The sequence below is a fragment of the Brachycentrus maculatus genome, unplaced genomic scaffold (assembly GCF_059751285.1).
Source record: "Brachycentrus maculatus isolate JH-2025_06_01 unplaced genomic scaffold, ASM5975128v1 h1tg000144l, whole genome shotgun sequence".
NCBI classification, from domain to species: domain Eukaryota; kingdom Metazoa; phylum Arthropoda; class Insecta; order Trichoptera; family Brachycentridae; genus Brachycentrus; species Brachycentrus maculatus.
The window spans coordinates 1807422-1831876 of NW_028280897.1; the positions used below are offsets into that span (position 1 = coordinate 1807422).

At 31.9% G+C, this 24455-nt stretch overlaps 1 protein-coding gene across 6 annotated transcripts in view; it reads left to right on the forward strand.

Annotated features, from left to right (window-relative positions):
* trio (trio Rho guanine nucleotide exchange factor) overlaps nucleotides 1-24455 on the forward strand; it is a 502261-nt gene that overhangs the window by 374337 nt on the left and 103469 nt on the right. The gene's annotated exons all lie outside the window — the stretch shown is intronic.

Below are 24455 nucleotides of genomic sequence, written 5' to 3' on the forward strand. Positions count from 1 at the left end.
TCCTCTTTGCGCAGCTGACAAAGAGTCCCCTAAGAGAGTTAACCAAAAAAAAGACTGTAACACGCTACATACTTCAAGATGTTACAGGTTATAATACGCTACAGATTATAACACGCTACAGACTACAAGACGCTATAGGGTATCAGACGCTGTAGACGATAACACGCTACAGACTATAACACGCTGCAGACTATAAGACGCTATAAACTATAAGACGCTAAAGACTATTACACGTTACAGACTAAAAGACGCTACAGGCTATAAGACGCTACATACTGTGCGACAATACAGACTATAAGACGCTACGGAATATAAGACGCTACAGACTACAAGACGCTACAAGCTATAAATCACTTCATACTGTAAGACGATACTGACTCTAAGACGCTACAGAATATAAGACGCTACAGAATATAAGACGCTACAGACTATAACACGTTGCAGACTATTACACGCTACATACCATAACACGCTACAGACTATAACAGACTATAGACTATAAGACGCTACAGAATATAAGACGCTACAGACTATAACACGTTGCAGACTATTACACGCTACATACCATAACACGCTACAGACTATAGACTATAAGACGCTACAGAATATAACACGCTACACGCAAATAAAAAAAAAGATTTATTTAAACCTTTGATTATATAACGGACAGGTCAGAAGTAAGAAAAATCAATGTTTATGGATGTGGATATAAAGCAAATGTACCTACAAATACAGAGGTGATCTATCCTTTTTGCCTACGCAAGGAAACTACGTGATTGTAGTTTGTAAACATAAAATACGTAGAATAAATAAATAGCTTTATGATCCCTTTCAATTTATTTTAAATAAATAGTCTACACAAATCCTACTGTTTATCTTGACTACTTGTTAGCCGGAAACGTACTTTGAATGAGGGATTTAAGTAAACTACGCAGTAATTTAATGGATTCGCTTCAAAGGAAAGGTCGTATGTACATATGCTACCTTTCTGCTAAGGATGATTTTAATAATATTAATATAACCATCGGCAGTGGCGTGCGTTCCATATCAGCACATAAACAGCGCTCACCTCGCTTAAAATATAGTAAATTGTGGCTGAAGGAAACTTGCATATGTAAGATAATAAGAAATATAATTTTATCTCCGGATTTTTTCTTGAAAAATAAACAATTTTAGATTTAGGAAACATTAATAAAGGTAATGGATTTAAAAAAAATATATACATTTGTTGTTGCTGCATAAATTCATTTGCGTTCAATGTTTTTATATTAAATATAACAAGTACAATTTGGTAAAATAAAATCAAATTTTTTGATTGGATGTATTGTATAATTGATGTTTGAAATAAACATTATCGATACTATTAAGAATGGTGTGTTGAGATGCTTTGGGCATGTGAATCGAATGAGTAAAGAAAGATCAATAAAGAAAATTTATGAGGCGAATTTAGTTGGAAATAGAACCAAAAGAAGGCTGAAATTCACATGCCAAACCATCTCAACACACCTTTCTTTATTTTTATCTATATTGCTTATCTCAGCCTTGCATTTTTCCTTATACCATTCGAACATCTATCATACGTCTTTTTGCTATACATTCGTCTGAGAGATCGTATGTACACATTTTTGACATTGATACTATTTGAAAACGGATTTTTTTTTAAATGACCAATTAAAAAACAATTAACAGTCCTTATCATTCATCGTTCACTTTGTGTAATACCACTATAATAATCACTAATTTATGACTACCGGTTTCGGAATAATCATTTAATCATTAGGTCATTGAAATGAAAATGAAACCGTAAAGAAACGATAGTTTTTTTTAAATAAATTATTACGTCTTTTTTCGTATTTCTGCTCGCCACTGACTACGGGTTGCCAATTTAATATTATGCACCTGATATGAAGGTGTTTCATATCCGCTCTCGTTCGCAGTACTGCAGTTGATATTTGATCTTCTCATATGTTACTGACAGTATTTCATGTTTCATAATGTTCGTTCATTTTGAAAGTTGGAATTACTCCGCGTTTGTGAATTTAGTAAAAGGGAGTTTTATCAGATTCAATATTCTCTACGTATGACATCCTACGTTACTTTAAAACTCTTAAATTATAATTAATTTTAACTTGGTTTAGTAAAATAAATCTTAAAAAATGGGAGTGAAATTTCGTAAAACATAATGAATAAGTGAGATTTAATGCTAGAGAAAAAAGAAAGAACTTCTTAAAAGGAATACAACAATATAAAATTCGCTTTAAAATATTATTTTTCTTCAATATTTACACCGTCCGTGCCCTAATTCTTAATACAGTAAAACTTCGATATAACAGACTGATTGGGGAAGGGTGTGTTCGTTAAAACCGAAAGTCCGTTATATAAAAATACGTTTAAAAGAAATCGAAAAATTGATTTCAAAATATGATCACTGATTCCGTTATATCAGAAGTTCGTTAAATAGAGGTCTATTTTTTTACTGTACTGATACCAATCATCTTATCATCTTTGTAGAATGTTGGAGTCAGCTCTCCTCGTCCTCAGAGTGTAGTTCCTTCTATCAAAACTTCTATTCGAAAACTGTACGGACCTTTTCCCTGGACGAACATGAATTATGCATTTCCTTTTCATTACTTGTACGATTTCTCAATACGACATTTTCAAATGCACTCTCAAGAAATTCTATTAAATTGACTAGGAGAAGTTGTCCTAAGTCTTCTGCATTTCATTTCAACGAGTTAAAGTTTTCCCCGAGGCATTTATACACTTCTGTCGGCAGAACTTCTATACGTGTATTGTATTTGTCAACCCTTGTTCAGCAATGGCGTCATTTCCATTGCGTTTGCTAATGTAAGTAGCGTTCCCGTATTAATTGCTCTACTAGGTGTAGACTTGCGTAACTTCCTTCCCACTTCTTATTACTTAGTATTTGTTATTCCCAAGACCTCCCTCCCATACTTTCGCAATTACATTTACTACATTTACTTGTTCAATTCACTTATTCCACTCATTTTAACCGATCTCGTAATAATAGCACGCTAGTAATAATGAACACTCGGGTAAACTGAGGGTAGGGGAATGTGTCGTCCATTTGTGAGAATATGTCGTGTTTACTGGAGAAAATTCTGCAAAACATCCCATTAATCTTTACGTACACATACATTGAAAGCTGTCCCACCGCATTCCCAGATCTGATACAGAAGCATCTAGGCTTCCTGACAGATCTGCTCTTGCAAAGTATTTTTAAAAAAAAAACTAAGTTGCGAAAATTATTGAAAATGTGGAACAACATAAAATTAAAACATGCATGTACTTACATACATGTATATCTAAATAACTGTCACAAACTATCTATTAATAACTCGCCATTACGTCCCATCCTGGCAGGGGTAGGCAGAGAAAATAGAACGCCACACTAATCTGTCTTTAATAATATGAGATAAAATAACAACTATTATTTTTTCCACATACATTTTATTTTACAATTGACCGGGTTTCGTCGTTACCGGCATCATTAAACTGGTCCCAGTCTGATGATGTCGGTAACGACCAAACTCGGTTACTGGTCAAATAAAATATATGTAGAAAAAACTGTATACTTAGTTGTTATTTTATTTTACAAAATGCAGCACCAAGAAATGTCGTAACAAAACTTAAATCTAATTATATGAGAAGATGCATGTATGTATGTATGTGAAACTGGGGAAGATTGTTTACAAATACATTGGTGTGGCGTTCGATTTTCTCTGTCCACGCTTGCGGGAGAGCGTGCCGATGGTTAGTTTGTTTTTGTTTTTCACCTTAGTTTCTTCCAACTAATTATAATCGCTAGCACGAAAGTTTTCTGTCGTCCGATAATATACCGTATAAACCTGTCGGACTGAAATAAGATAAGTTTTGATCGTATCGCAATACGAAAATGTATTTTATTAGTCCGTGCAAGGGGTACTAGTTTTTCTTTTTCAATAAATTTCTTACTCGGAGTGTATCAGAGGGTGTTGAAAACTAACTAAGAACTGAGAAATGATTGATCGTTGGCAATATAAACTAAACCTATTAACTAATATAAAGTTTTTCTCTAAATAACTAAAAACAGTACGTGTTTTCAGCGAATGATTGATCGCTTTTCTTTCATTGATATCTTTCAATCAAGTACTCATGATTCGTATTATGAAATGCGGGATCTGGTACCAACCCTAATGTATGGAAGTGGAGCACGGATTTGGAAAGATAATGATGAACGTAGACTGAATTTAGTTGAATAATATGATGGTTTAAATATAAAAACTTTGAAAGTATAATTTTTATATAAAACCCTTATCCGCACCCCAATGGTGCATAGGGCACTGCATCATACAAACGCAGTGTTATCTTGATCGTTAACACATGAAGGAAAGGTAATCAGCCCTCCGCTTCAGGTACCAGTCCAGGCTAATATGGAATAAATATTAGGGTGAAAAAATCACTTATATTTATTTGACCCCCCTGGGAATCGAACCCGGAACCTCCAGAACGGTAGCCGAGCGTGCTGACCATTACACTACGGAGGCGGACAAGATAAAAACTTTGAAACTATAATAAATAATAACAATTATATATAAATCCGTGAAATGAGACCTCTTCCTGAGTTTATTCATGTAAACACGACTAGTTTCGAGAACTTAAGTTATTCTCTTCAACCGATGAACATACAAACTATTTTTACCTGTTGATGAAAACGTGCGAAAAACAACTACATTCGTCTCATTGATTGTCTTTTCTTCACTCATTCGTTCCACATGCCAAAAACCATCTCAACATACCTTTCCTAATTTGATCGATAATACTCATCTCGCCTGGTATTCTTTTATTATATCACAATTCGAACATCTTTCACACATCGTTTTGCCGCGCATTTGTCTGAGAGATAGCATATCGACTGCCTTCAGTATTCTTCGCACTCGTCCTTTTGCCAACTCCATGCTTCACTTCTATAAAATAGGGTTTTGAACCTGTACTCTGTTGTGTACTGCCAGTTTAGCTTTCGCTGAGTTACTATAACCGATTTCAGTGCACCATTCACTCCGTTCCCAAAATTCACTCACTTCCATTCTATGCCATATTTCCCAAATAAACGAAAAAATTCTACCTGAAATTTCCACGTTTAGTACTATTTATTTTTTATTTTTATCGATTCGGAAAAAGGTTCGCTAATGAAAAATGTTAGGAAGTTCCTTGTTAGATTCTCCGTGTGTATTAGGATGGAACGTATGGAGGCAAGGATGTCACAAAGCATGAAACAGGACATTCTTGCTTGAAGGGGGTGAAATATCTAAAGGTGAACAATGCGAGAATCGAGTTACCGTTATTGCACAAGGAACCAGGGTGTGCCTAAACTTGTCACCGTTTTAGAAAATCATATATGTTTTTTTTTTTTTATTAATTTAAAAAAAACGCATTTTTTAAAAATGTTTTATGTATTTCACTCAATGTTTCACTTTTTGTCTTTAAAAATATTTGTTATGTTTAATATTTAACTTAGATCTGTTTTTAAAGATACAATATTTTAGTACTGAGCCACGTTTGATTTCATAATGCTTGTGGACCAATGAATAGAAAATAATTAATAATCTCTATATGCAAAAGGAAACATTGAAAATGCTTAGTGAAAGCGCATGTTTTTCGCCATGAGCATTAGTGTGTATTATGTATGCAACAAACGGCGCATACGTTCAAAAAGGCGTTAAACAAACGTTTTTACTTAACATATGTAAAACAACTGACACGTGTATTATTTTTATTTATTTTGTGTGGTTTTTAGTTTATTATAATAATTAGATGGCGCTTTGTTACTATACCAGTATAGTCAAATGAAAAATAAAGAAAAGAGCTTTAAAAAAAAGGGAAAATCGTATATTTAAATGCAACGTTGTAAATCTTTGTTGTTTATCAAAATTCCAAGGATATCGGTGAATTACTTAAATCAGTAAATCAAACGATTTTTTTCATTCTTTTGAATATAGATAATATTAAATATTTTTAAATGTTTTATTAAAATATTTTTTGTTTCAATTTTAAATGTTTTATGTATGATTTGTTTTTGGATTTTCGCCTTTGATTTACAGAAAATAGCACGGTTTCGAGTCAAATTGTTAAAGTCAAACATAATCCGATTTCATCCCTGCGTTCCTTCCCCATACACTACACCTCCACACTCATAAATACGTCTATCTCATAACATTCCTTTTCAATCGTTCCCACATAACATCATATCTCTTTCAATGAAGAATGTTCAATTTCTTTTTGGCGCTGACACGGGAAATTATTTATGAGGACTGACGTTGAATCGTTAACGTTAATAATTGAAAGGTAACAACTTAAAGTGATATGCCTTGATATATTGACTTTTATTGTTTGATAATATAAATATACGTTTGATTATTGTCAAGAAAAAGATGATGATTAGATGTGAAGTAATTTCTAATATTCGTTTTAAATTTTAAATTATTAACTCAATATGTACCACTTCTTTTTAGGGATGAAAAAAAAAAGAAATATGGAAAGATTAGTGAATGCTGGGAATAGAGTGAATGGTGCACTGAAATCAGTTATACCAAATAAAAGCCTAACAGAGAAAGCTTATCTGGCTGTGATCAATGGAGTCCAAACCTTATGTTTGGAAATAAGGGATACATTGTACGAAAAAATGATAAAAGTAAATGCATTCGAAATACGATCTCTCAGATAAATGTGTGTCAAAACTATGTATGAAAGATGCTCGAATTGTGATATACATAAAATAAGAATTTGTCAATAAAGTTTAGAATAATGTGTTGAGATGGTTTGGACATGTGGAACGAACGAGTGATGAAAGAACGGTAAAATAAGTTTATGAAGAGAATTTAATTGAAAACAGGCACAGAAGAAGACTGAGGATAACTTAGCATGATCAAGTTTCTCAAATACTTAAAAGCGGTCAGGTATGTATGAGGAGATATCGGAATACGGAATAGGTGAATAATGTCTCCAAGTAGTACAATATATGTGACACGTATTTCGATGCAAAGATAATATTGAGTGCATCGAAACACTCGTAACAATAGTTTAATAATTAGTGAAATCTCATTGCATTAGGACTTGACCCGTTTCGTGGGAAGGAATTCATAGTTCTCTGGTGTTAATTATTAATTCCGCAGAAATCCCCGCTTTCTAATGAAAAACGAAAATCAAAACGCATCGAAATTGCCCTTACAAAGCTAACCGGCGCTGTCTCTGAGTTATTCCGCGAGTAGTTCGCTTAAACCTCAAACTTGGGGTATTTTCTCTTCACTCCCGGTTGTTCCCGAGTTATTCCCGTGTCCAGCGGTAATTTAATTTTGCCCAGTTTGGCGAACGTCTCTCGTGCTGGGAGCTTTAATTGCCTGCAATTGAGTGACGATAATTGCCCTGGAAACCTACCGAAACTACGACAGATATTTTAATTAATTTTCTCGCTGATCTGATTTCGATGTTTAATCAGGATTTAATTGAAGAAAAGGTAATCAATATTTAAGAATGAGATAAGAATTAATATTCAATATTAAAGTAAAAGTGTTGCTTTTTCGACTTTGAGGTGATATCGTTATCTTTATTCGGTTTAAATTTTTTACCAGCTTAAGTTTTTCTGTCAAATTGTCAAATTTATAAGGAGCTAGATATACGCAATACGCACTGATTGGCGCGATAAGCTTCAACCCTAGACCACGGAACTTGTTTCAATGTACCTTAATACTATTGTACAATGTACGATTATAATAAAAATTCAAAATTTCTCAAAAAATATACTAATAACATTTTCAAAATAAGTGCAATATGTTTTTGAGAGCTTTATGTAAAATTTCTTCTTCTCGTTCTTAATTCTCATTACTGAGGGTTGTAACCCTTGTGGAAGCATTATATAAAACATTAACATATAATATCATTAATTTTTTTTTAGATACATGGCATTTTATTTATTGTTTCGCCATTTACTTGGTTGTAAGAATTGAAATTATTTAAGAAAACACTTGTTTTCATAATTTTTTTTTTTCATTCACATCACTTACCTACTGAAGTTTTATTTTACATTTGACGCTTCGTAATGATAATTTAAATATTGAAGCACGCGTCACGTAAATACACAGTTGAAAAATATATATATGTATATATAGTACTGAGTTAAAATCAATAGATAAAAATTAAAATGTTCTCCCTTAAATCTGATCGAAATAACATTTTTTGCTGAAATGTAATAAAACCTAGGTTAAAAAATTGGGATGAGATCAGATGTATAAAATAATTAAATAATATTGGCGTTTAAAACCTTTTTAGAAAGAGTATTCGAGAAAAAAATATTTTCAGCCTTTTTAATGTACACACTTGATTATCTTACTTTCGCTATAAAAATATCTTACATTTTTCAACTTAATTAATACTTTAATTATCGATATTTGCTTTATTTCCAATATTGTTTTTACCCGCATTTTTGTCTTCAGAATATTTCGCATTCGATGTAATACCAGATTAAAAATAATCTCTTTCGAGAATTTCATCATATAAAATGTAAGCTTCTTAGCTTCTAGAAATCTCCTTTTTATATAAATAAATTTCTTCACACACAACCGCCGTTTTTGGTAAATACTTATATTTTCCACACATTTTTTTCTCAGCGATTTTTGTTTTCCGCAAGGCATTTAGTTTAAGCGTAAGATTGAAGGGATTTACAATGTAAGCCGGCACTAGTGGGTGTCTTTTAAGCGGTGACACGGTAACCTTTTACTTTTCATACTTTGCCTGTCGCCTTGCAGGTGAAAAAATCTTTTCATAACACATTTCTTGATTCTCTAATCTTGCTTATTTTTGCTTTCACCGTCACGTAAATGCCCTGAATATGGTACACTCAAAGTAATCCTGAAACATCGGAGATTTCGCCAAAGTGGCTTCGTTTTTTTTAAAAATACATATCGCTCACTCCTTTCAACAACGTCATATATCTAAAAACTTGATTTTTCAGGAAATCGTTTTTAAAGTTTAAAAATATAATACAATGTATTAAAAATAAATATCAAGCCACTTAAACTTTTTACTGTGCAACATGTCTTTTTTGGTAAAACCTGAATGTTTTTTCTCCATTTGAAAAATATTTACTGTATTTAAAAAAGTAATTTAACAATACCTTTTCTTCAAAATGCAAAAACAACACTTTCTGCCCTTTAGCGGGTCAATATTAAGTTAAAAATATGCCGCTTTTCCTGGCATGTAGTACATTTTTTGGACATTCCAAAAACATGCACAACTAAAAATTGACGATTTTTGATATATGACGTTGTTGAAAGGAGTGAGCGATATGCGTATCTTACTTCCAAGACATTACAATTTTATACAAATTAAAAAAATATCATTTGAATTTATTTCTGTTTTATATATACCTGCATAAAAAAATCATTTTATTTAACGATATCGAAACTATGTAGTCACTATTGTATTACCGAAAATAAAATTAAAAAATATTTGCGTTTCGATTACTTCAACTACATCCATCATGCCATTTCTGCAGGGGTAGGCAGAGCGGAAAGAACGCCACACTCTAAGCTTTGTTTTAATCCAAACATCTAGTCATATATGCACTCCGGTTAAGTAGATTACGTTCTGATTGATCAAATATATTAAATGTGACAAACAATAATTACTTGGTAAATTGGCTTTTCCTCTAACATTTTGAGTATGTCCAAATTCTTCTTCACAAATCTAGATTATCTCCAATTATAGGAGTTATTTTTCAATTTTTTTTTGACGTGTATAAATAGATCACTTAAACCACCCTATGACGGTCATAAGCCCCGTAAATGCCCACACTTCCATATTCTTCTTCATCTATGTTGAGATGTCAAAATATAATATTACTTTTCCTCGTTCGTAACGACTTTCAAATACAAATTTCCCGCCAAATTTCACAACCCGCGCGCATTCGTTCGCGCGCACTGCCTTCCGCCTTTACCCCTCTCGCGGATCAATACCTGGCGACCTTGAAACTCACCCCCTCCCTCGTGTACTTCGTCCTCCCCTTCCTGCCGCCCCCCGCGCCCCGCAGGACATGACAGACGGGGCCATCTCGTCCTGACACCCTCATCTGTTTACATCTGGTCAGCTACATGCTTTGGCGACGTCATCGCTTGAGTAATGACTACGGATCGACATTCTGATAAATATTATTCATATATATAGGTATGTATATATATATATATATATATATATATATATATATATATATATATATATATATATATATATATATACATACCTATATATATATATATATATATACATATATATATATATATATATATATATATATATATATATATATATATATATATATATATATATATATATATATATATATATATATATATATATATATATATATATATATATTTATAACTTTAAATTTTGTTTCATTGATTGATTCGCCATTCACATTGTGGTAGTATTTATCCATTTTTAATTTAATCTAATGTGACACGAGTTTCGATGCATTCCGCATCTTACGGTTTTCGAAAATAATCAAAATGCATCGAAACATGTCTCACAATAGATATTAATTTTATTATTTTTATATATATTAATTTTGTTATTTCTTAAATAAAACTAAAAATAAACATGAAAAGACCATTCGAATACTCGTAAAGTAGACTATTGACAGATTAGCTAAATATGTTTTATTTATTTATATAAATTTCATGTACCCGCAGAAAAGAACTTTTTTTAACGTTTTTTTGTAGTAGTAATCGAAAGTGTTAAAAAATGGCATTTACTAAGAATAGTATAAAAAATACTATAATATAAATTAGTTTTATTTAAATAAAGTGAAAACATGGTAGAAAAAATTAATTTGAATTAAATATAACAAAAATATATCCTAGTTAAAATGAAAGTTAAATTCAATAAAGGAGACAGAATATGATAGAATATAAAATTTTCATCGGAAAAAAATATACAACAAAAGGGAATGTGAAACAAAAGTAATGTGAAAATATTGAATAAAAATATATTGAAAAAAAATTTGTAACAAATTTTCGTTGATATTTTTTCGGGTCGTCCGTTTTGCGTTTATTACCTTAAAATATTATTATTTTCAATCCCATTATGTTCTGCTCTGTCATATTTGAAACTCAGCTGCAGTATCGGGGACTTTCCAAACAATGCATTTTCAGCGGGCCCTGATGGCCACATATTCGTACCACCCTTATCGAACAATGCTCCCTCCGGTCAGGGTAGTTTCATTGTGTATTGTAAACTAACTAAAAAATCACGCTATTCAGAACTACCACAATGCTCCTAGTTAATTTTCCTGAAAGTTATGCCATATCTGTTCCACATGAATAATATTCATGAAATTTCTAAATTCAAATAACATTATCAAAATGAATATCATAAAATTTTCTAACTAATCAACGTGTGGAACTATTTGATACTGGAACAACCATGGACACAATATTTTATTAAAATTAAACACTTGAATATACCACTTTATCGAGTTTTATTTTTATATTTTATTTTTATTTTTATTTTTAAAACTTAATTTAATTTGTACCAGAAGATGAAAACATCTGTCGTTTTCGAAACTAGTCGTAATAAAAATAAAACTCGATAAAGTGGTATATTCAAATGTTTAATTTTAATAAATTAATCATGTTTTTCCAAAAAGTTAATGCTGAATCAATAAATAATATGAATACAATATTTCAATGTGAATGAAAAATGACGTAATAATTTATTTAAAAAAAAATACACCAATTCTTTGCGATTTCATAAGCTTAGGAAGTTTTAAATTTATGTTTAAAAAAAAAATGTTTTAAAATATTATCAATGCTTGGATGTAAATCATCATCAAATATGTAAATGCGATCTCTCAGTCGAATGTGCAGCAAAAAGATGCATGATAGATGATCGAATGGTGATATAAGGAAAGAATGCAAGGCTGAAATGAGCATTATGGATAAAATTAAGAAAGGTGTTGATATGGTTTGGGCATGTGAATCGAATGAGCGAGGAAAGAACAGTAACACAAATGGATGAGCAAATGTAGTTGGTAATAGACGCAGAGAACACCAAAGAAAACTTGGGATGATCAATTATTTCAATAACTTGAAAGTGATTAAAATCTGTTGTGTAACGTATTTAGATGAATTCTGCATGATTAAAAAAAAAGATGCGGAATGCATCGAAACACGCGTCACAAACAGAGACCCTTTTATTTTTAAATGTACGCAAGACCCCTTCCCGAATTATTTAACAAACTAGTTAACACCTTATTTAACATCTAAAAACATAATGTGTAATTTTCATCAAACTTATAATTTTACCGTTAATTTTATTTTATTCACAATGTTTTTAATATGTTTAAATTTTTGTTCAAAAATTCGGGTATGTCCACTTAGGAGTTAATTATATTGACATCTAAACACAGATGAAAAATAATATTAGTATTTACAGATCATGTCATGTTTGTCATAGGCTTCTTTATGTACATCGAGATCTTAATATTTTTTTCGATAAAGAACACAGGATTTTTGTATGCAAATTTCGACACACTCACAATAGTGTTATGGTATTTTTATATTGTTTATTTTTTTGATCCCATAGGAACATTGTTATTACTCCTTTGTGCCTGTGACGTCAAGGGTTGTAAATTTATATACCGCGAGGTTTAGAGGTACGTGCGCGTTCGTTTGCGTTTCACCTTAATGGTAAAACGATCACCTATCACAATATTAATGAACTGACAAAAGCACGAGTTGCATTGGTTCAGTCGAGTACCTGCATAAAGCCTGAAGCATGTAACGTGCACCGATTGAACGCTTCTCATCAAAATATCTAAACTTGCATAATGATTTCATTTTTATTTAAATTTCGCTTAGTAAATACAACCTTTTCTTAAAATATATTGTGACACGTATTTCGATCCGTTCTGCATCATTTTCACACTCCGTATTTAAAGCTTAGTCTAAATTTTTGAGTTGTGTCTTTGGCACGTTGAAGGGGGAATAGGAGTAAGGGTTATTCATTTTTATTCATTTAATTTTTAAAATTAAACAAAAATACGATTCCAAGGATACAACTCTAAAATTTAGACTTAACTTCTCATACGGTGTTCAAAATAGTGTGTAATGCATCGAAACACGTGTCACATTAGAATTATACCATGATTGGATTAGGCAGTAACCTTTTGGTTAGTATGTATCCATTTTAATTTGAATTTACTAACTAAATAAATTTGTTTAACTGCTATTTCTTCGCTCATTCGTTTCACGTGTCCAAACCATCTCAACACTCCTTATCGTATTTAATATATAGTGCTTACCTCAGCGTTGCATTATTTGTTGTATTAATTTGTTTTCACCCTTTCCTCATTTCACCACTCGAACATGTATCTGGCATCGTTTTGCCGCTCTGACAGATCGCATTTCAACTGGAACCGTTGTATATTACTAGTTTAGCTTTCGCAGATAGATTTTTTAACATAAATGTTGTTATAAATTTTAAAGAATTGTTCAATACCGCTATTAATAATATATATTATTTTTATACATAGCGTCATTTTCGTATTTTTATTTGAAAAATCATAAACTACGTCGCATTTAAAACCTCTTTTACTTTTTTGTATCAATACTGTATGAGTGACTATTTTTAGAATCAATTATGAGCTGAAAATTATCACGCTTGTTGGAAAACCTTATTTCAATTTAAATTTAAATTCTGCGTATCTTGTTTGCCGTTGTACTATTATGTATTCGTTTCTGTAACATCACGCATTATTTGTATAGAGTATTCGATTTATTTGTCGATAATTGGAATGTATCCTTATTTATTTTTCCTACATTTTCATCAACGATTTTCTGTATTTCCATAGCTTTTTCCGGGAACGACTTTACGGATTCCTCATTTTTTGCTGTTCTGATTTATTCGTTATCATTTTCCATCCTTCAAGCATAATAGGCAGCCATTAATTACAATTATACGTTCATAATAGATATTTTCAAAATATATTTTTGAAAAACGTTTCTGGAAGATAAGTTTTTGTTAGCAGTTAGATCTGGAAAAATACAGTATCAAACAGATTAATTGAAACAAAACTTTTTTTTCGTATTTGAAACACCCTCTAAAAATGTTTTAGGGATGTTGCTCGTATTATGGCCAGGGCTGCTTCTTTCAGGGTGACTGAGATGATGAATAGCTAGAAGTATCACCCAATTTTACTAGAAAAGATACTTCCAGGGATACAAAAACGAAGGTTTAATGGTAATGTAATATTTCAGCGGAATTTAATCCCCTGCCACAAATCCAAAAAAAATGAAATTATTCACACAAAAACAATGAACTGTGTTAGACTGGTCAAGAATTTTGCCAGAGATAAACCTAATTGAAAATCTATCGGCAATTTTTAAGAATTAGCTCTCCAAAATGGTTGCACTACGGTGGAAAAGCTCATTTTGTCCATAATTCAGGTATGGTTTCGAGACAAAAAAATGGCATCCACGTGCCAAAACCTTATATAATAGATGCCAAGAAGAGTAAAATCCTCGATTGAGCCTAAATGAGATCATATTAGATATTACTACTACTACTACTACCATCACGCCGTTTCTCCGCAGGGGTAGACAGAGAGGATGTAACGCCACACTCTTCTGTCCTGACATACACTCCTCGCCTCCTTCACATCCATACATCTAGTCATACATGCCCTCCGATTACGCAGACTTTTGACTCCGCCAGATTTTAGGTTCTGATTGATCTGATCGTGCCAAGTCATTTTCGGTCGTCCTCGTTCTGTTTTCCCTCTCACATTCGCCACATATATTTAATATTAATTTGTGATATAACCAATAAATAAAAGATTTCACAGAACTTTTTACGAAAATACTACAAAAAAGTTTTGTTTCAATAAATCTGTTCGATACTGTATAACCGCATGTGTACAAATGTTTTATCGTAAATTCACTCATCCATTACTAGGGTCTTCGCGGCTACCTATAGAATTATTGATTAGGTTTATACAATAAAATTCAAATAAGACGAGTCGTAGAGGACCGAAAATAATTTCCATCGTAAATGGAATAAACACGAAAAAAACCACCAATGTTTTTTGCGACGTTATGCTAATATAATGGACCTTTTCCCGTATTTACAAAGTACGATAAAATTCGGAAGCCTGATGTATTCCTTTATTCCACAATGTATACCAATTTTCAAAGAATATTAATTTACCATATCTCTGTGTATTCAGATACAGTGTGTAAACAAACAAAAAAACATTAAAAAAGGAAATTTATTTTGGCGATTTAACAATTTCAGCGAAAGCTAAACTGTCAGTACACAATGATGTCCTGGTTTCAATACTAATATATTGAAGTGAAGCATGCATTTGGCAAAATAAGGATAAAAGTAGGCTGATTGCAGCAGAAATCCGATCTCTCGACGAATGTGTGGCAAAACGATATATGGTGTATGTTCAAATAAAGAAAAAACGCATGACTATATAATAAGCATTATCGATAAAATTAAGAAAGGTGTGTTGATATGGTTTGGACAAGTGTAACGAATGATCGAGGAAGAAATGGTAAAACAAATTTATGAAGCTAATTTAGTTAGAAAAAGGAACAGAGGAAGACCGAGAAAAGCTTGATCAGGTATGTCCAATACTTGATAGCGGTCAGATCACAGGAGTCGAAATAATCGGCAGGTATGTATGAGATGAAGCGTGAATGTGGAAGAGGCAAAGATTGTATGCACAGGCAGTGTGATGTGGCGTTCTATTCTCTCTGTTAATTCTATTAGTTGATACGAGTATGCGTAGCTAATAAATCGAATTGTAATATTTTTGGTTACTATATTAACCTTTCCCTTCCGGTGCTAAAATAAAACGTGCGTCCCGGTGTTGGATAGTCACTACACAATGAAAAATTAGCGATTTAATCTGATTTTAAATCGGAAAAATACAGACATTTATAGCTAATCCCCTCAATTAATTATGAATGAAGTCAAAAATTATAATAATACAGATTTATTTGCTGAAAACATAAAAAAAAACATCTGGCAACGTTCACGGAACAAGCCTATGTCCACTCTTGTTGGAAGCCGCTAGCCAGAGAACATTGAGCTTTGAGCTCCTCACGCTTGCACAGTGCAAGTATGCAAGAGTGAGATACGAATATAGTGTCGCGGTTCACGTACACTCTTGACGCGCTGTTTATAATTCGAATTTGTTTCCGATATTCACTAAATACTTCCGATGTATCCTATAAATTATAATTATTATTATTATTAATATTATTTTTTAAATCAATGCGTAAATATTATATGTTATGGAGGAATAATCTTGTATTTATTGTATTTATAGAGATATTAAGGTTATTAGAAGCAATGTGTACACAACGCCGGGAAGGGAGGGTTAAACAAATAAATAAAAAATTGGATTAAACGTACTGCTTACTGTTCAAGAGTAATTGTAGGGGACTTGGGACAATATTTCTTAAAAGACACTTTCCAAACTAATTCCGAATTGGATGCAAATGCGAATGAAGATACAAACGCCAATCATAAGTTTGTTTCGTCTTGTTAGTCTGCCAGCGTTGTCAGCAGTGGACGTCTTCATTAAACGAATTTCTTTATTCGAGGTACAATTTAAATTAATATTTTTGTTTTATACCGTCGTGAACAGACAGCTTATTAATTTTTCATTTTGTTTCGTCCCCACGCTAAACACAAATCGATTCGAGTCGTGGTTAACGTGGTAGATAATGAAAAACAAACGTATTTCTAGTCGAACTAACGTTCAACGTGAAAACTTTTCGGAAGAAGCGGAGAATGTCAATTCTTGGCCACGTAAATCTGTTTTATGTATATTCATGTTAGTGATTAAACAATTTAAGCGAAAGCTAAACTGACAATGCACAATGGAGTCCTGGTTCCAACCCTCATGTATGAAAGTTAAGTATGCAGTTGGCAAATAAAAGATGTAAGAATGGCGAAATAAAAAAGAATGCAAGGCTGAGATTAGCATTATCGATAAATTCAATAAAGGTGTGTTTAAGTGATTTGGATATGTGGAACGAATGGGTGAGGAAGGAACACTTAAACAAATATATCGGGCGAATGTGATTGGAAAAAGGAGTAATAGAACACTATGGAAAACTTGGCATGATCAAGTATTTAAAATATTTGGGTGTGGTCAGGCGAGGAGTCGGAATAATCGCAGGTATAAGGAGATGAATTAATGTGGAAGAGGCGAAGATTGTTTGCAAGGACAGAGTGGTGTTACGTTCTATTCTCTCGAGCTACCCTTGCGGGAAGCAGCGTGATGGTTAATTACTGGAAGTTTTTCGGGTGCTAATGGTTTTTGAAAGGTGGAAACACTTCTGTATACAAGAATTTGGAACGCGGCACTGATCATTCAGTATCCTTTGTACCACGGATGCGGATATGCGCTGTATAAGAAAAAGCTGGTATCTGAAAATTAAAAGAGTGCCACTTTCAAGGGAGATGGAGATTGTTGACTGAAATTGTAATACTGCATTTTCTGAATTGTGTTTACCTCTTGACATCCGTTGGTTTTGCCGATGAGTTTTCATTATGTATTTACATTATACAACGAGATTTTGTTTGCATTGTACATCGATGAGTTTGCCTTCATATGAAGTCGCCTCGTGTTACTTTATCACTTTGCGGTTTCTTATCCAGTTTTATGGTGAATCAGTTATTCCATACTAGAACAATCCATCGGCTCCTATCACTCTTCAAAATAATGAAATAAATATAACAAGTATATTTTTATGACGAAACCCCATATAATTCTACTTTCCGTTTATTATTTTACTTTACGTATGCGCTAATCAAAGAAGATATATAAAGGATCTTTATAAAGTGTTTTTTTTTAATACATTTTATATATTAAATGTTTTTTGTTGTTGTAGTATTTCATAATTTATTATTATTAATGTAATGTGTACGTAAAGCACAAGTTAAGATTCTGCTGAATTTATTTATTTCTACGACAGCTCTTTTGTTCTTGAGGACATCAATAAACTGTCGATTAAAATAATAAATAAACATACTTATGTACGAATTTGTATAGCTTTCCGCACAAAACTAATGAAATATGGATGTTCAATAATTGACAGAGTGAAGAATGTCACACAAAAGTATAAAATGTCACTTAAGCCAGCCAATGCCAGATGCCAGCAAATGCCAGGTCGTAATCCCTGAGAAGATCAGACTTCTATCTTTATATTATTCCATCTTTCACATTTAAAAAGATCATAGATGTTTCATTTCAATTTGAGATACCTATATTACTTGTGTAATAATTTTAACTTTTCTTAGAACGTTTTCCAGAATAGTCATTAATCATTAAAATTACATTTAAATCAGTAATTTGATATGTTCGTTGTGATAACGTTTTCACTTGGGGCAGTAAAAACTTATCAATACTAGTTTGATTATAGTACAAAATCATATTGTAATATTATATTGTGATACTCCTATTATATTCAATAGAATAGCACTAATTGCTAATAGACTAATTGCTGTTAGATTTAGTTTACAATGGGTTAAATATTTTAGACGGATTATTCTATTACCTGAAAAGCGGTTCTACGTATTACATTACATTGAATCTCAACATGCAGTACGATCAGTAATTACAACTTCAATTAATCCATGTGTAATCCTCTGAGTTACAATTGTATTTAACATAGCTATTAATTAAGGAAATTGATAATCCACTCTAATAACTACCGAGAAGATAATAACACAAGTATTTCGATAGACCAAAATATACAATTTGATAATGTGTTATTCCCTCGTGAGAGTTCATTTAGGTCAGTATTAGGTTCGCCCGCTAAAACCGTATGTAATATTAATATCACTTTTATCTTAACAATCGTGCTACCTGCGCGCCTTACTTTGGTATCGTTGTACATATAGTGGATATGAGCCATTACTCAAATACGCGTGTGTTACTTCTGCAGATGACGCGGCTCTATAGGAGTTGAATTGAACTCGCGAGCGGCGTTCGAAGAGGCGTAGCCCGGCAATACGAAAACTTTATTTTGCATAATTAAAAAAATATATATATATGCAATATTTTTGGATCCATTTCATATGTAGTTATGGGTAATTTCAGCGCTATCAGTTGAGAAATTTGTGAAGTATATATTCATAGCTTACTCCATTTGAACACAAGTGCGATTCATCTCACTTTTTTGTGTGTATTTTCCATTACGAGTTCATACTTTCAATATTTTTTTGAATCCTGCAATATATGGGGCTGTTTTTTTTTATTGGCACGCGTATTATTTGTTGATTTTTTATCTTTCCTGTATTATTTATATTCCGGTTCACCTCAGCCAACATCAGTAGGTACTCGCTATCCCAGTGATCCCTGAACATAACACACACAGTCACGCACGCAGTCTTTTCACCACATTGTTTATTTCTTCGTGAAATTATAGGAAATTACTGTGAACCACGTTTCCTCGTATTTAGGACGACCGGATTTATCACGGGGTTAAATGACTCGCGGTCGGATGTTTGCTCTTCCGCAAGCCCGAAGAACGGAAAATGAATATCAAATACGAGAAATTTAACAATATTATTTTTTAACTCATATTTTATTCAGAATAATTTTATATTAAAGCACTAACTTAATCGAATAATATAACTTACAAAAAAAAGTTATATTTTATTATAAAGTCATATAACTTACAAAAAAGATGTCCTGAGGAAGTTGTGCTGCTTGCTTTTATATTTTAAACCTTCTTAAGCACCGAAGTTGTGCTGCTTGCTTTTATATTTTAAACCTTCTTAAGCACCCAACGGTGCATAGGGCACTGCATATTTTCAACGCAGTTTTTTCTTCATAGTTGGCTGCATGATGGCAAGGTGGTAAGTCCCGCGCTTCATGTGCCAGTCCAGGATTATATTATCAATTTTTAAGATACTTATAATTTTACCAGTTATTTTATTCACAGCATTTTGGGTGTGTCGAAAACCTTGTTCACAAATCTGGTTCCCTCCACTTAGTTCTTTTTACGTATTAGTTGTCTCAATGTAGATTGAAAATATAGAAGTCTGGGAATAACAGAGCCCTGCGATATGTTTATGAAAAAGATAAAAAATGCTTTTCTGAAATAATTATCGTTGGCATACATAGCCAAAAAGTTACAAATCCGACCTTGCACGTTTTCCTTTTAAATGTTTGATTTATTATCAATGCACTCCTTGTTTAATTAGCAGAATTTTTTGAATGTGCAAAAAAGGGGTAAAGTCATTTTCAAATCACGTTTAAAATATGTTCCTGAAAGTAAGTAACTTTTGAAGTACACGTGCGTGCGTAAAATTATACCTTGGAGGATCCAAAGCGGTTCGTGAACCAGGAAAACTTTAGACTAACATAATGTGATTTTGTTTTCCTTCGTATTCTGTCAACCTAATTATTTGTTTGTCTGTAAATATACCCGAATGAAAAATCCATTCCTTTGTTAAAGTGGATCCATCCTCGAAGTACGTTTGTTTATTTGTCAATCGAATTAAACTTGTCTGAATTTATGTAAAAAATTACCATTGCATTCCAAATAATGATTTCCAGTCTAGTTTTTATCATCATCTTATTTTATTTTTTGGTACTTCCTTAAAACAAAATCTGAAAGATAATATGGTACATCAACATAGTTTCTTTTATTGTTTTTTTTTATTATTATTATCAATTAATATTTTTTTAAAGTATCTGTTAATTTATCAAAAAACACATAATAAATTAAATATTTAAAAAAGCGTAATTACAAATGTTATGCAATATGTCATATGTCATATTTTCGGTTATGTCCACTTGCTTATTTCCTATAGATTATTATCTTATTATTTTATCTATCTGTCCATACACAGGCATATATGTATGTATACGTATGTACCTATGTGTATGTGTGTGTATGTAATAACTATTAATATTATATTTTTTATGTAATATATAGTTAAGAAAGTTATACGTATAAAACATTTTTTATGTTCAAATCCTTGTTCACAAAATTTTGACATCTCAACATAGACGAAGAAGACTATAAATATCTGGGTATTTACAGGCTGCCTGTCATAGGATGGTATAGTGATCACTTTACATACGCGTAACATTCACCATTCTATCCTTGATTGTCAATTACTAAATTATATTATAGAACTTGTAACATATGTATCATATGTATTTATTGTCACTTTCACACATGAAACGTAAACCAGACCATGACAGTTCGTAAGCCCTTTTAATCATCGGACTTCCATATTTTCCTTCATCTTTGTTGAGTTGTCAATTAAACGAATCCATTGTTTACAATTTCAAAGTTTCATTTTTAGGCTATTTGTATTTTTTTTGGGTAATAATCACACTACCCAAAAATTTGAGTGTGTATCAATCATTGGTAGAATGGTGATTATTACACGTTTGTAAAATTTATTTATTTATTATGTAGACTGCCCAAAACTAAAATTTATCAAATTTTATCCGTTTTGCTTGTCCTTTTTCCGAATGCCTTCAAATTTTATAACCTGTTTTATTTGTTTTGTTCTAGGTAAGTCCAGATTTTTAAATAAACGATTTTTCACCACCGTAATTGGGTAAGTCCTTTTTCCTATATTTTTTACGTCCTTTGAAAATACCTGCTATATTTCAGAAGTTTCAGACTCCGAACAAAATACTTGAATTTTTTTTATAAAGGTAGTGTCTTTCGTTTTTCTTTTTGCTACTTATTATTATTTTTTACGTACCCTTTCGACTCGGTAACTCGTGCATTCGTCGATGGATCTACATAGTTTGTTTTAAAAATACTACCCTTATTTAAGATTAGACTATACAAACATAAGCTTTCTAAACGAGTATGAGTGTTCTGCATAACTTTTCATTACCTAAATTTACCTAAATTATGTGAAATGTCCTTAGTTTTTTAGAATAAAAGAAATAAATACTGGAAAATCTCTGCCCTATTATTAGTTCACAAAAATTCAACAGATGGCAGCAGTAACATAAATAACACCCTTAAAATATATAAAAAATAAAATATATCGTGTTCAGAATAGTGAATGCAAAAGCATCCAATAATAAACCTTGTAGATGCATAGATTTCCGTATATCCTTCTTAAAATAACGTATTAGTCAGCGTATCAATATGTGTGGCATAAAAATGGTATTCCCTAATCTGAATCGCTGTTACATTCATCGTAAGCACGAACATTTTTAACAACTTTTCACTCTCAATTTTTTTCGTTTAAAGAATATGTTTTATTTTAAAACAAAAAACGGGCATATAGTTTTATTTTGATAAAATATAAATTAATACATTAAAAACATTTTGAGTGTGTCGAAATACTTGTTCACAAATCTGGATTATCTCCTATTATGGGAGTTATTTTTCATATTATTTTTAGACATCTAATCAAAGATGAATAAGAATATGGAAGTCTGGGCATTTACGGGGCTGACGACCGTCATAGGCTAGTTTTAGTGATCACTTTACACTCGTGTAACATTCACCAATTCTACCCATTATTGACAACCACACTACTCAAATTCTTGGAAGTTCTCTGTAAACCAGTTTAGAAACCTTGTTCTTGAATCACTAGAACTTCACTAGAGACTTCTATTGGTGAGATGAAAAGAAGCTTTTTAATGAGCAAAAACTCTTATGTTAGTTTGTGAGCTTCGAATCCTGGATTATAATAACATACATGAGAAACGCCAGAATATATCATTTTCATTTTTATTATTTTAGCTTATAATTTGACCAGATAATTTATTTACAACATTTTGAGTGTGTCCGAATACTTATTCACAAATCTGAATTATCTCCAATTATTGGAGTTATTTTTCATATAATTTTATACATCTCATCAAAGATGAAGAAGAATATGGAAGTCTAAAATTCTTAATATATTAAGAAACAGAAAGTACAATATACAACCCCCCCGACAAACTATAAATCAAGAAATTTCATCAGTAGATAACTTAAATTAAACTGATTTATATTAAAATATTCAACGGAAAATATATAATTCAAAATCTACAAAAAGTAATTAAATAACGAGAAAAAAAATCAAAGCAATATGTTTCAGGCCTTACAAATCAGTTATTTACAGGGAATAATGAATAAATGAAAAAAAATCAATTGAAAATTTTCAAGCGTTATAAATCTATACAGATTACGTCTATAAGAACATTACTGATTTATGTATTAAACATTTATTATAATTTGGAAAAGGCAGTATCCTTTCACGTAACGGATCTGAAACTTCAATCAGTATACGACTTAGTTACAGCGCTGATGAAAATTTACTTGATGAAAAGTGACGGAAAGCAATATATACGCGATTGTAAATTGATACTAGCGTATTTCTCCCTTCCCCCGTAAGGGATGTAGGGTGTCTGTGTCGAGTGAGCCTGTGATAGGTCCAGCACTGCTTCATCATATTACAGGTGTTAATATAAATAGTTTGCTCTATTGATTAAAAGCTTCTTTCATCTCGCCAATAGATGTCTCTAGTGAAATTCTAGTGATTCATGCACTTGGTTTTCAAATTGAACCATATATGTATAGAAGTTTCAAGAATTTGAGTAGTGTTGTTATCAATCATTGGTAGAATTGGTGAATGTTACACGTATGTAAAGGATCACTTAAACCTGCCTATGACGGCTATAAGCCCCGTTAATGCCCAGACTTCCATATTCGTCTTCATCTATGTTGAAATATGAATGTAGAAGCAGAGGAAGACCTCGAAAAAAACTTGTCAAGATTTAATATTTCCAATAATTGGACGTGGTCATAATTGGAATAATCGACAGATATGTATGAGGGCATGCATGAATGTGGAATAGGCGAAGTTTGTTTGTGTGGCGTTCTTTTCTCTCTGCCTACCCCTGCAGTGAAGCGGTGTCACGGTTAGTGTTTTAGTTAATTAGTTTTATGTTAATATAGATGTTACCCAATCGGGATTTGGGGCATGCTGTTTTTTTTATTTTTTCCCGGTTTTTATTTATTTCTATCTCAAATTCTTATGTCAAAATGTAACATACATCTGTAGTTCAAAATGTGAAATACCAGATTCGCAAGCAAATTTGTGCGCAGATTGGCGCTATCAGCGTTGAGTGATGGAATCCTTAAAACTGAATTATGTTACGGCTTCCCGCAAAAAAGTCGTTACATAATTCGGCTCCACGCTCAGTCACCCGTCACTGAGATATGCATACATTAAATTTCAATACGAAAAATCATAAGAATAGAAACAGATATTCATATTTTCATCTCGCCGTAAAGTGAGTTAAATGCCCTTTCGGTGAGAAATTCAATTTTTCTGAATCATAAAATTTATATTTGTATCCATGACTATATTAAAACTAATAATCGTAAATAAAGCGATTT